At 52.6% G+C, this 12,089-nt stretch overlaps 1 protein-coding gene across 2 annotated transcripts in view; it reads right to left on the bottom strand.

Annotated features, from left to right (window-relative positions):
• The window catches only part of LOC100478758 (NHS-like protein 2), a 122,709-nt gene extending 120,365 nt beyond the window's left edge, over nucleotides 1–2,344 (bottom strand). Inside the window, exon 1 of one of the 2 annotated variants that reach the window (XM_034649682.1) lies at nucleotides 2,107–2,344. The gene's annotated coding sequence lies outside the window, so the exon portion shown is untranslated. The remainder of the gene's footprint in view (nucleotides 1–2,106) is intronic. The other variant, XM_034649688.1, reaches the window with a different exon arrangement.
• Between the last annotated feature and the right edge of the window lie 9,745 nt (nucleotides 2,345–12,089).

The following is a 12,089-nucleotide window of genomic DNA, read 5'->3' as shown; positions in this document are numbered from 1 at the left end:
TTCTACCTCTAGAATGCTGGCTGACATTTAACCTTTCTAACACAATCCTCGTGCTTTCCCTGACCCCCCTTCCTCTCAGCAACCCGGAGGAACAACTTGCTCAGGGCAGCTGCTTTATTCTGCGAAGGAATGACAGGAGCTTGCAGGCAGAGCCTGTGATCCAGGAAGTGGGTCTGACACGTGACAGGGCAGAGGGTCCACCTGCAGGAATGGGAGGTCTGGCTCTGTGCCAGCCCTTCATGGGAACACAGGAGCAGCCATGATAGGATTGGAAGGGTGAACGAGGATACATTTGCAGAGTGTCAACATCACAGCCTGGAGAAATCACACAGTCTATTCCCCATCTCCCCTCCAGGCTCAGAAACCACCCCTCAGCTAAGCCCAGCTCAAGCCCTAAGTTTCCAGAGTACAGTGTAGACAGATATTGCTGTGAGGCTCTGTTTGTAAGTAGGGTGGTGTAGCTCCTGGCAGTCCCACTCAACCCCTCTCGACTAGAGTCACGAAGCTCACCCATCCACTCAGTCCCCTCCCATTTTTGCCCAGGCAGGGTCAGCAGACCCTGGCAGTGCTCCTTCACTGTATTCACTAGCCCTTATGCAACCTGCCAGTTATGACTCCAGGCCTGAATCCCAAGCCTACTAAGATAGGGTTATAGTTCCCACCGGCTTTTGTCAGGCTCTTTTTCATAGGGGCTACTTCCTATAACACACACACACACACACACGCGTGCGCACACACACACAAACACACACACACATATACAGATATACACGAGCCTTCCTATGCCATGCCTAAGCCCTCCATACCCGAAGGACCACCCAAGAACCAGTATTCCCAACCCTGCCCCTTCCTCAACAGCCTAGGTGGCTGAGATCCCAGCATGCCCGCTGCCCAAGTTATGACAACTCACTGAAGTCACAAAGAACAGTCCTCAGATGCTCTTGGCAAAGCCAACCACTGCTTGGCCCACATATGATGCTGAAGGCCCAACCAGGGGCCCAGCATTACCCCTAATGTCCAAAGATAGGCCTGGCCTGACCCCTTCCTCCTGGGAGGGGTTAGGCTAACCTTCTGCATCCCTGCTGGTTCCTGACCTTCAAAGGTGCTTGAGGTCACGTTTGGAGCTCAGGCCCAAGTCTCTTTCAATAGGGACTGTTGTCAGGTGAGACGTACCCACCTATTGCCAACAATGTCAGCACTTATCGTGCCCTCATCAGATCACCAGAGTACACTAGAAGCTGGTGCCTCTTCCCTTCTCAAGTGGGCTGGGATGTGGGTGAGGGAAGGGAGGAGCAGAGACCTGGAAAAGGAGGTCAGGTGGGAGGATCAGCTGCCATGTCGGGTTGCTGGTTTCCCCACATAAGTAATAGGTGCCAATAAGCATTTAACAGATGTGTGTTGAATACATATATAAATAAATGCATGGATGAATCCTAAAATATACAGGGAAAACATTCTGGAGCTCATAGAAATCTCTATCACCCACCCCCCCCGTTTGCCTTCTCTAACCCTTTCTCTGGGTTTCCATCTTTTGGCTAAGTATCATTAAGTCCTTTTCTCTGAAGTGTAAACTGAGTCCTTAAAAATTAAGAACCTTGCTTGTAGGCATTTCAGAAAGTTGAAAACAAACCCAAGGAGACCTTGCATGGCTCTCGACCCTTTGCAAGTGCAACTCGAGCAGATCGAATCCCACTGACCTCATCTGAGAGGTTACATGCCACCAGAGGACTGGGGCTGGACATAGTGCCATCTGCCTCTCTCATGGGGTTCCCAGCACCCCTCTGGCTTCGGTTCCTCCAGCAGGAAACCCAACACTCCTCAGTCCCAAACTCCCACCCATCAGGGGTTGAGTGGGCAACTCACAAGCGTGGTGGGGAGCCAAGCTGCACGGACCAAGCCTCTCTCTGAGCCTACAGACACCTGAAGACAGAGCCCCTAGTGGAGTCACCGAAAGGAGTGTGGCCAAAGCCCATCCATCTTCTCCCTGCCTCAGTTACCAAGGTTCTTGGAAGTCCTGGGGTTCCCCCTCCCTTTCCCCACCAGGTCCGTCTTGGACTCCCCAGACCTCACTGACAGGGCGAAGGTTAAAATGTCCCGACCACGTACCTAGTCATTCCAGCAACTTGCCCAGTAGTCCTCCAGATCGCGTGCTTGGGAGGTGGAGGAGGAACAAGGTGAGAGGACAAGGCTGCTGGGGAAAGCCCTGGGCTCCGTAACCTCCTGGCCAAGTTAACAGAGTTTCCAGACTAAGGCCGGAGGAGGGACGAGCAAAGGAGAGAAAGGAAAGGAGGCAGGACCAAAGCTAACCCCTTCTTTTTTCTTCCTAAACTCAATCCAGATTCGCCTTCTGAGGGCTGCTTGAAACTGATCCCCGCGGCTCTGACTCGTCCTTTCTTAAAGACATAGTCTCCACTTTGGGGTGGTGCAGGGTGGGGGAGGGCAGAGAGAAAAATCTCACCTGGCCAAAATATGTTCCAGGACAAAAGATGAGGGGAAGGTAACACAAGTGCCAAGCCCCAAATGCCCCACATGCCCACCCTTGACTCAGACTCAGAGCTGGAGGTTTATTTGAGGTTCCCTCAGAGCAGCCCACTCGAGACCTCTGCTGGGTGACTCGGGAGACCCTGTCAGGGACACAGGGCCATGGTGGGAAGTGGGTCAGTTCCCAGGACTGGCCGAAGCCGAAGTCTGCAGGTGAGCGTGAGCAAAGGAGCACAGGACTTGGAGTCCTGCCTCTACCGCTACTCCCTGTGTCACCGAGAGCGAGTCACTTTCCTCCTCTGCCCCTGATTCCTTTCTTGACATGTGAAAACATAATAATCACAGCGCTGCCGAGCTCCAGGCTTGCTGCAGTCTGCTGTTACAGCCGACTGCAGGACTGCAGCACCCTTAGGGACCCGGGATCTGACCACCCCCCCTGCTCCCGCATGCAGCTCTGCTCCTCTGGCTGCCAGATATTTGCATGGATCGGAGTTGGGACTTCCTGCAGGGTTGGGTGGAGGCAGAATCTGGGTGTGAGCTTGTGAGTGGGCGGATGGGGAGCCATTGTGTGTGTGTGTGCATGTGTGTGTGCGTGTGTNGGGGGGGGGGGGGGGGGAGGAGGAACAGACTGTCTCCCGTATTCCTTGCGAGGTGTTAACGACCCGTCAGGGTCTACCATCCGAGGGCGCACAAAGAGGCTGTGAGCACATCCTCCTCTGCCCTCTGGCCCCCCATTCCCCATTTCCCTCCTTGGGAAAAGCACCTAGGCCCTGGTGGCTCGGCCGTGGCTCTCGCTTACTGCAGGCTCCCGCTCCTCTTCTTTCCTGAAGCTGGCCATCTCGTCTCCACGCCTGGCCTTCTGTTCCTTTTCATCCTGTCTGCAGAGCAGGGCGTGGTCTCCGAGTTTCCCCCTCCTTCCTCGCTGTCCCCCGAGAGCAGCACACAGCCCCATTTCCTTTTGAGGACATGGTTCTGAGCTGTCTCCACATTAGAATCTCCTGAAGGGCTTTGGAAAAATGCTCCTAGTCGAGCCTCAGCCCTGGAGTCAGATCCTGTTAGTCTGGAGGTGGGGACTGGGCACCTGCCATCGTGAGGGCTCTGCAGGTGATTTCAGTGTGCAGTCAGGGATGCAAGCCACAGATTTGAGGGCTTCTACTGCTTACTACGTCTGGGAATCCGAGCAAGGGTGAGCAGGTAACAGATACGGGGAAGGACAAAGGGTGGGCATCTCCCAAAGTCCTTCCGGAAGCCTTGGGCTCCCTCCATGCAACACTCTCAGGAGAAAATAGCGGCAATGGCTCGCACCAATGGCTTCGTGTGTTACCCCACTGTATCCGTGGGACCGTTCTCAGCTTCGGAGGTACCGTTACCGTTCTCATTTTGCAGTTGAGGAGACTGAGGCATCAGGAGGTTAAGCAATCAGTTCATGAGTGTGCAAGGGGCAGAGCTGGGATTTGAACTCATGCAGGCAGCTGACAGCCATTATTTCCCCCCCCCCCCCCCAGCTGCCAACCACCAAGCCTGGTAATGCTCTGAGACGCTCCCCTTCTCCCCAGAAGTGCCCTCAATGCACACCCCACGTCTACTGACGCTTTGGGGCTGAAAAAGTGGTGTCGGCTAGTGTGCATTCAGGTGTCCTTTGTCTTGGGGGGGTCATTTGTATTTGAGGGAACTGCATTTGAGGGCCGGCACTCGTTTTCCAGGGAAGACAGAGAGCTGCAGTTGTTACAAAATGGACTCTGGTCAGACATACCTGGATATGCGTGTCCCAGGCTGGCCACTTACTCGATGGTGCCTGTAGAGACAAGGCTCCCTCCTTGCTAGTCCCAGCCTCCTCATTTGTCACAGCTAGCTGCCAGCGTCCTGGGGCCGCAGTGAAAGCACACAAGCGGAGTGCCTGGCACAGAGGGGTGCTCAGTGCAAATGCTTCCCGAGGCTTCAGCCCACCCTCTACTGGAAGAACCTTCTAGAGCAGGCTGTGGACCCCTTTGGCAGCCTGGTGCTGCCTATGGACCCTTTCTCAGAAAAAAAAAAAAGTTTTGAAACGCACGGAATAAATTACGAAGGATGACAAAGGAAACTGATGACCTCGTACTGAAATACAATTTATAATCCGGTCGTGTGGGCTTTTTCATGACCACGTTCAGTATAACAAGATCTAGCAGTGGGTCTAATGACTACCTTCGTTTTGAGGTTGTGATGAGCATTAATGAGGTTCTGAGATGCCCGCAGCCAGTAGAAGGTGATAAAAGAGCTGTAATTCTGCTGGTGGCGGTCACAGATGCTGCTAATGGCACTGGGACTCATTGCTCCGGAGACAGATCTGCAAGCTCCTCAGCTCATTAGCTGCGTGATCTAGGCCAACCTACTTAGCCTCTCTGTGCCTGTCTTCTGTGTGAAGCGGGGGTGGCTCTGAGTATGCGCTGAGTTAATTAACATACGTAAAGCGCTTAGATCCTCACCTAGGACCATAGCAGATGCTCAGAAAGCGTTAGCTCTTATTGTTTTCCCAAAGTGGGCTTCTATAGATTAGGGTGCAGATAACCCCCAGGGCCGAGCCCTACCTCCAGTGAAGTTCCCCTACTATGCAAAGACGGCTCCAACACCTTGCATAATACCACGCCATTTGTATTCTTTGGAGACCTGGGATCTTTAAATGTTTCCTTTAAAACACTTGCCAAGGCCAGCTCTTCTGAGGCTAAGAAGTGAGCTCCTTTTCAGGGATTGCCTGTCCTTGGGCTTCACCTCAGGAGAGTCCCCTAAGGCCTCTCCCTGTAGCCTCCCACTCCCTCGCTGCCCCCTCCCCCAGCTGCCCAATGCCTCTAGTCACTGGCTCTGCCACAGCCCTGGGCTCCCCATTGAAGAGTCTGGCGTGTGCCTACAAACTTCCAACAAGCTAAAGGGTGATTTGGAAACCCGCAGCCTCTCTAACGTGTTGTAGTTGTCATGGGTCGGGGAGGAGGAGGGGTTGGGGAGGATCCAAGCCATCCTTGCACTGGGCCGATGTGGCAACTGAGTCAGGTCCTCTCTCCTTCCACTCCGCACCCACCTCCCCGACTTTAGTCTGCCCTGCTGCTTGAGCCTTCCTGATCCATGGTTCTGTCCCTGTTGCATGCCAAGAATGTCAACAGCCCGGAGGAAGCTTACTGTTCAAGACTCCAAGCTCCTTGAACACCACCCCGCTCCACATCCTGCCAAGTCAGAGAGGAAGAAACGGAGGCTGCGGTAGGGGAACGGAGCTGGCCAAGGTCTGAGAGCCAGTGAAAGAGGCAGAGTTGGCACCGAGGCCCAGGTCAAGAGGTCACAGAATCTGAGTTCTAGAAAGAAGTTTAGTGCCATTCCCATTACATCACCCGCCTCTCAGAATTACACCCCCAAATCCTATTGTTTCAGGTAACAACTGGAAATATTGTTTTTGTCAGAACCATAATTGCTACTTCCCTTCTGTGGGCTCATTTTGGAAAGAGCAGACAATGCTCCATCTCCTTCCCCCACTGCTCCCCCAGGCTCCTAAAGGCGGTCCTCCAGCATCTGCCAGCCCAAATTTCTTCCTTATCTGTTCTAGGCATGGGCAGCCCCTGCCTGTTCGCCACCATGTTCACAAATATTTCTAGCGGCCTGGGCCCACAATCGGTTTGCCAATCTCATGTTATTAGACCTCCCCGTTGCCTGGAACCTCCCAGAACATACTAGACTGTGTCTGCCTCCCTTCCGCCACCCTAACACCTGATACCGGGCCTGGCACAGAATGGACATTCAGTCTTTCAGAAATGAGTGAATGAATGAATGAATGAATGAAGATGCTGGTGTCACAAGGGATAAAGACGAATAAGACACAGAGATAGCCCTGTCCTCCAGGAGCTTAGAACTCACTTATGAAGGCAGGATATATAAAGTCATTGAAATATGGAAAGAGAGAACGAGGCCGCCATGTTGGACTTTCCCTGCGGACCATCCAGGGGCCTGGGGCACTGCAAACAGGCTGGAATGCGAGAGCTGTCAGGTCCAAAGGCACTGCAGGGCAGGTAATGGAGTCAGCAGCTGGGATGAATGGGGGCATTAAGTTAAGTGTGAGGCTATAATAGGGCTGGGGGAGTTGGGAAAACCAGATGTGGTTTCCAGGAACCAGAGACACCAAGGTAGCAAAACCAGGGCCAGAGTGGAGAAGAAAGATTCTGGAACTATGTCTCCAAGGCCTAGACTGTAGTTGCAGCGTCTTATTAGTAAAACTGGAGGGGAAAGGGACCAGAGGCGGGAAGGCAGGGGATACATGAGAAGTATGTGAATGAGAATAGAAGCAGTGAGAATGGAGAGACAGAGAGAGGGCAAAAATGGCTAAGGTGCCAATTCCATCTGGTGACTGAGAAGCTGATGATATTGATGCTGAAATGGGCAAGTCGTGGGAGGGGTGCAAGTGTAGCTTTTGGGCTTCTTCTCAACTTCATGTAGTCACTCATCAAACATGTATGCAACACCCATGACACAGCGCTCAACTCTGTGTGTGTGTATGTACACGTGTCTACACATTCTAACCTCTAGGGAACACGCAAGACCTCTCCCGCTCCTTCACCTTCAGGGAGGGCAAGGGAAGGCAAAAGAGGCTCCTAGATCTTTGCTCGTCAGGCTGTGCTCTGTGAAGAAGCTGTATCTCTGTTGTTCGGAAGCATGGTAGAAAATGAAGCATTTCAGGGGCGCCTGGGTGGCTCAGTCAGTGAAGCATCTGCCTTCGGCTTAGGTCATGATCCCGGGGTCCTGGGATCGAGCCCCACACCAGGCTCCCTGCTGAGCAGGAACTTCTCCCTCTCCTGCTCCCCCTGCTTGTGCTCTTTCTCTGTCAGATAAGTAAATTAAATCTTAAAAAAAGAAAATGAAGAATTTCAGATTCCACCCTAGACCTTCCGAAATAGAATTTGCACTTTGCTTCTTAAACATTAACACACAAACCATCATCTAGAGATCTGGCTGTCTATGCTGCTGGCCCATGGATCCCACATCGAATAGCAAGGAACTAGGCCACAAAAAGGGACCAGTGTGCTGGGGACGGAGCTCTCCGTGGAAGACACAGGGGAAACTGAGCAGGCTAAGATTATGGGTTTATTTGTGGGGGCCCCTTCAGGCAGGTAGGGAAGTAAGTTCCTAAGCAGACTCTCCCCAGAGACCCCAGAAAGCTGCTCAGTGCTGTCTCTGGTCTGGAACAAAGTCTGGTGGCTCCCACATAATCTAGCCCAACTCTAGATGGGGTGAGGAAGCTACATAGTGGTTTGGGTGCAGAGTTCTGCCTCCCAATGAAAAGTCCTCTGAACAGTATGTTCTTTGAGGACTTAGTAGGAAGGTCTACAGTTGGCTAAAGAATTGAAGTTTTGGGGCACCTGGGTGGCTCGGTCGGTTAAGCATCTGCCTTCAGCTCAGGTCATGATCCCAGGTCCTGGGATTGAGCCTCAACTCGGTCATCCAGGCTCCCTGCTCAGCGGGGAGTCTGCTTCTCCCTCGCCCTCTCCCTCGTCCCTCCCCTCCACTTGTGTTCTCTCTCTCTCTCAAATAAATAAAATCTTTTAAAAAAATAATAGAAGTTTTGGGGTCCCAGCCAACATCTCTTCCCATCAGAGACACAACTGATGAGAGGATTGCCCTCAGCTCATGCTTTGTTGGGAACACAAAACTCACAGGGCAGCCATCTGTGACAGTGGGTTTTAGAAGTTCACGTGTATGTGGATTTTTTTTTTAAAAAAGATTTATGTATTTATTTTAGAGAGAAAGTGAGACAGAGAGAGAGTGTGTGCAAGGCGGGGGGAGCAGACTCCCCACTGAGCGTAGAGCCTGGTGTGGGGTTCAATCTCAGGACTCACGAGATCATGACCTGAGCTGAAATCAAGCATCTGATGCCCAACCTACTGAGCCACCCAGGCGCCCCATGTATGTGGGTTTTAATAACAAACTTTCAAGGAACTACATCAGGTAGTGAAAGTATGGGTGATTTTTCTTTTCTTCAGTGGTACTTTTCCATGTTGGCCACGATTAACCTGTGTTAGTTTAAAAATCTGTAATTAACAAAGGCTTTATTTCAACAACCAAATTAATACAAAGGAAAATTATGGCAATATACAAATAAGTGCAGACTTTTGTGGTGTAATTGATTGTAGGGGACTCGAGGGAGATTTCCCAAGTGAAAGAGAGAGTGACAGGATGAAAAGAGGTGCCTAAGATCTCCAAGCCTTTATTCTGAAGTTGGGCTGAGCCAAAGTCAGAACCCCGAACTTCTGGATTGCAAAGCTGCTCAGCACTGGTCAGGCCCCAACCTGGGTAAATGTGCTCATTTCTAGGATCAGAGATTCTTAGAACTAGAGGAATCTGCGCGACTACAGAGCTAACCCTGTCCTTTTTTTCCTTACAGGATGGAATGCAGGTGCAGAGAGGTGAGGACACTGAGGGCTCTGTACCTTGGCACAGGCTCTTCTCTCTGCCTGTATCACCCTCCTCTCTGGCCCTGCGGGCCCAGCTAATACCCACTCTCCCTCAAGATTTGGTTCAAGCATCACATACTCTTATGGGGTTAGGTGCCCTCTGCACTTACAAAAACTCCGCACATTTCCTCTACCGTGAGTTCGACAAAACACTCAGCGCCCCGTGTGTGTCTGGCACTGTTGTAGGCACCAGGGACACACCAGGGACAAAAAGTCCCTGCTCTAGTGTGCCGTGATGAGGTCCTATCACTTATTCCTTCAGCAAATATGTATGGATCACCTAAGTGAGGGGCCCTGGGTGAGGCATAGCTGCGTCAAGTTTCGGGTAATTGTCTTTTCATAGCTTTGGCCTCTTCCATCTCCCCTTTCGTTAGTACCTTGTGGACACGGCGAATTTTTTCTGAATCAATGAATGATGGCATGGCCAAGGTAGCACAGCAACTTTGAGATGGGGCTGGCCCTGAAACCCTTTTACCCTGATAGCCAGAGCGCTTTCTCCTGCCTTTCATTAGGGTCAGCCCAAATCTCTAACCTCCCTCACCTTGGGTGGGAAAGGTCAGAGAGGAGAATATCAAGGGCTGGGCCACCTAAGGAGAACGATTTTGGAAAGGGGAGACCCACCCTATCAGGGACCCTCTCTGGGAAGAGGGGGGAAGTCGCCTGCTTCCGCCAACTCTGCTCCAAAGCTTGCGGGAAGCAAGAAGAGGCTCTCTCCAGTAGGACCCCGTCGGGGCCATCACTCTATACAGGAACCGATCATTTTTAGGTACAGTTCATGTCTGTGTCAAAAACAAAGCCACCGCCGGGGCTTGCAGAGACATTCGCACCCAGCTCACCGCCTGGGCCCCGGATTCTTTTCCTCTGAGCCAGAAGCAGCGCCTGCCGGCGTGGCCGCTCAAGCGGCTGCACTGCAGCGCCCTCTGCCGGGCGCGGGGCTGCCTCGGCCGTTCCGTGGGGCGGGGGAGGAACGCGGGCGGGAGCGGGGCCGCTTCCAAGGAGCCTCTTGTTCCGGAGGTGCAGAGGGACCGTGACTCATCGCGCCGGCTGCGCCCGCGCCGGTCGCCCCCGCAACCTCGCCGCCTCTGCACGCGCCCGGTGACGCACCAAGACCCGCGGAGCTGCTCTGCGCACGAAAAGCAGCCCCGCGGCCGCCGCCGACGGCAGCTGTGCGCCGGCACCTGCTCCTCCAGCCGGCGCCTAACCCTACCCCAACCCCCGCGTCGTGGAAGCTTCCGGAGCCGGAAGCCTGGCTCCCCACCACTCTCACTGCGTCTTTACCACTGATCTCAGATAGGGGTCGTTTTCTTACGTGGCCTTCACAGAATGGGATAGCGAGGATGAGAGAAAGATGGGGTAAGGGCCAGCGTCAAGAAGCTAAGAAGCAAGGCCGGGGGCGCGCTAGATTAATCAGTTATCTGACTCCAGAGTTCAGGGTGCGCTTTCCACAGCATCAAGCTGCATCGTCCTCCTAAGCACCCGTGCAACACACAGAGACAGAAAGGGAAGGTTGGACCACATCCTAGAGGGCCTTCCAAATCAAGCGCTGTAAGAAACACCGACGATTTGGGAAATAAAAGAAAAGAAATGCCGGCACATGGCATTTGAGAAGAAAGCCAGGGGGTGCTGGGCTTGACTCCGTAAACATGTTTTATTATGGAGCAGAGGACATGATCAGAGCTTTGAGTTGGGAAGATGCATCAAAGGAAAGCTGATCAGAGAAATGGACCTAGTAGCGCTCAGTAAGGTCTAAATCAGAGTCATGAGAAGGGGGGGGGGAACAGATCCAAGAGTGGGAAAAGTGTTAATGATAGATTGGATTTTAATAGCGAGGTAAGTAGGGGCGCCTGGGTGGCTCAGTCTGTTAAGTGTCTGCCTTCGGCTCAGGTCATGATCTCGGGGTCCTGGGATCGAGCCCCACATTGGGCTCCCTGCTCAGCAGGGAGTCAGCTTCTCTCTCTCTCTCCCCCTCTGCCTCTCCTCCCTGCTCATTCCTTCTCTCCCTCTCTCAAATAAGTAAATAGAATCTTTTTTTAAAAAAGTGAGGTAAGTAAGATCCCCATAGGACTTTGTACCTCTCATAACGTATTTACCGCAACTGGCTTGTTGGTTTGTTGGCCTTGTTAGGTGCTAAAATCCACAGGGTAGTGCTGGTGGCTTAGGCCCCACTCTTGCCCTGGAGACCATGACCTTTTGTGTGTTAGAGCGGGGAGTACCTATGTCCTGGGGCAGTGTCCATCCTGTCAGCCGGATGGAACATGGGGAGGACAGAGCTCCCTGCCCAGACAGCATCTGCACACCCCCAAGAACTCCTAAACCAGCCCCTATAGGCTCCTTGAGAGAAGTTTGGAGGGCTTCCATGAAACTCCAAGACTGTCTTATGTTACTGAATATCCTTCTAGGTCTGCAATTTGCCAGAGCAACTGAGTGGGCAGCTGTACCCCAAGGCCAAGGATCAAGACCTTCCAACTGGCTGCGAGTGCCTGCTGCCAGCTGGTGACACTCAATGACCATACCACTGGGCAGGCAGCATGGCTCTATTGTGGTAGAACGGGGCATTTTTATTTGAGAGTAAATTTTCTAGGCATCAGCACCCCCGCCAAGACAGAAATTCCACAGAACTGGGGAGTGTTATGTCAGCAGTGGACCCAAAGGTAGTCAGAACCACCTCCGTATCCACACTGTAGTCTACCCAGAACATCAGGCCCAATAGGCCCAGCTACTAACCCAGTTCATCTTCCCCTATTTACCCTATATGGATGGACCCGAAGGAGAGCACCCTGCTGGCAGTGGGTGGTTCCATATTTCCTCAGGACCTGACCCTCAGATCCCAGCAGTGGAATAGGAGGCCACTCCTAATTCCTGGTTCTTCCCATCCTCCACCATTCACACTTGCTGTCATCCTGGGCTCTCCCGGATAGAAAATCATGACCCCACTGTCTCCTAAGGTTACTACGTGCTGCTTGTCTACCTTATCCTCTCCTCACTCCCCTCCTTTGAAGGCCAACAAAGTATGCTATCAAGCCAGAATTTGGGTTTTTGTTTGTTTCTTTCTAATCAGGAAAAGGAATTGCCCCCGCTTCGGGAGTACCACTGAACAACAGACCTAGTGCCCAGAGTCCACATTTCTAATCAATGTTTTCCCTTGGA

The sequence above is a fragment of the Ailuropoda melanoleuca genome, chromosome X, assembly GCF_002007445.2.
Source record: "Ailuropoda melanoleuca isolate Jingjing chromosome X, ASM200744v2, whole genome shotgun sequence".
Taxonomy (NCBI): domain Eukaryota; kingdom Metazoa; phylum Chordata; class Mammalia; order Carnivora; family Ursidae; genus Ailuropoda; species Ailuropoda melanoleuca.
The sequence above is the reverse complement of the archived record's forward strand: the minus strand, read 5'-3'. Positions and strand labels throughout refer to the sequence as shown.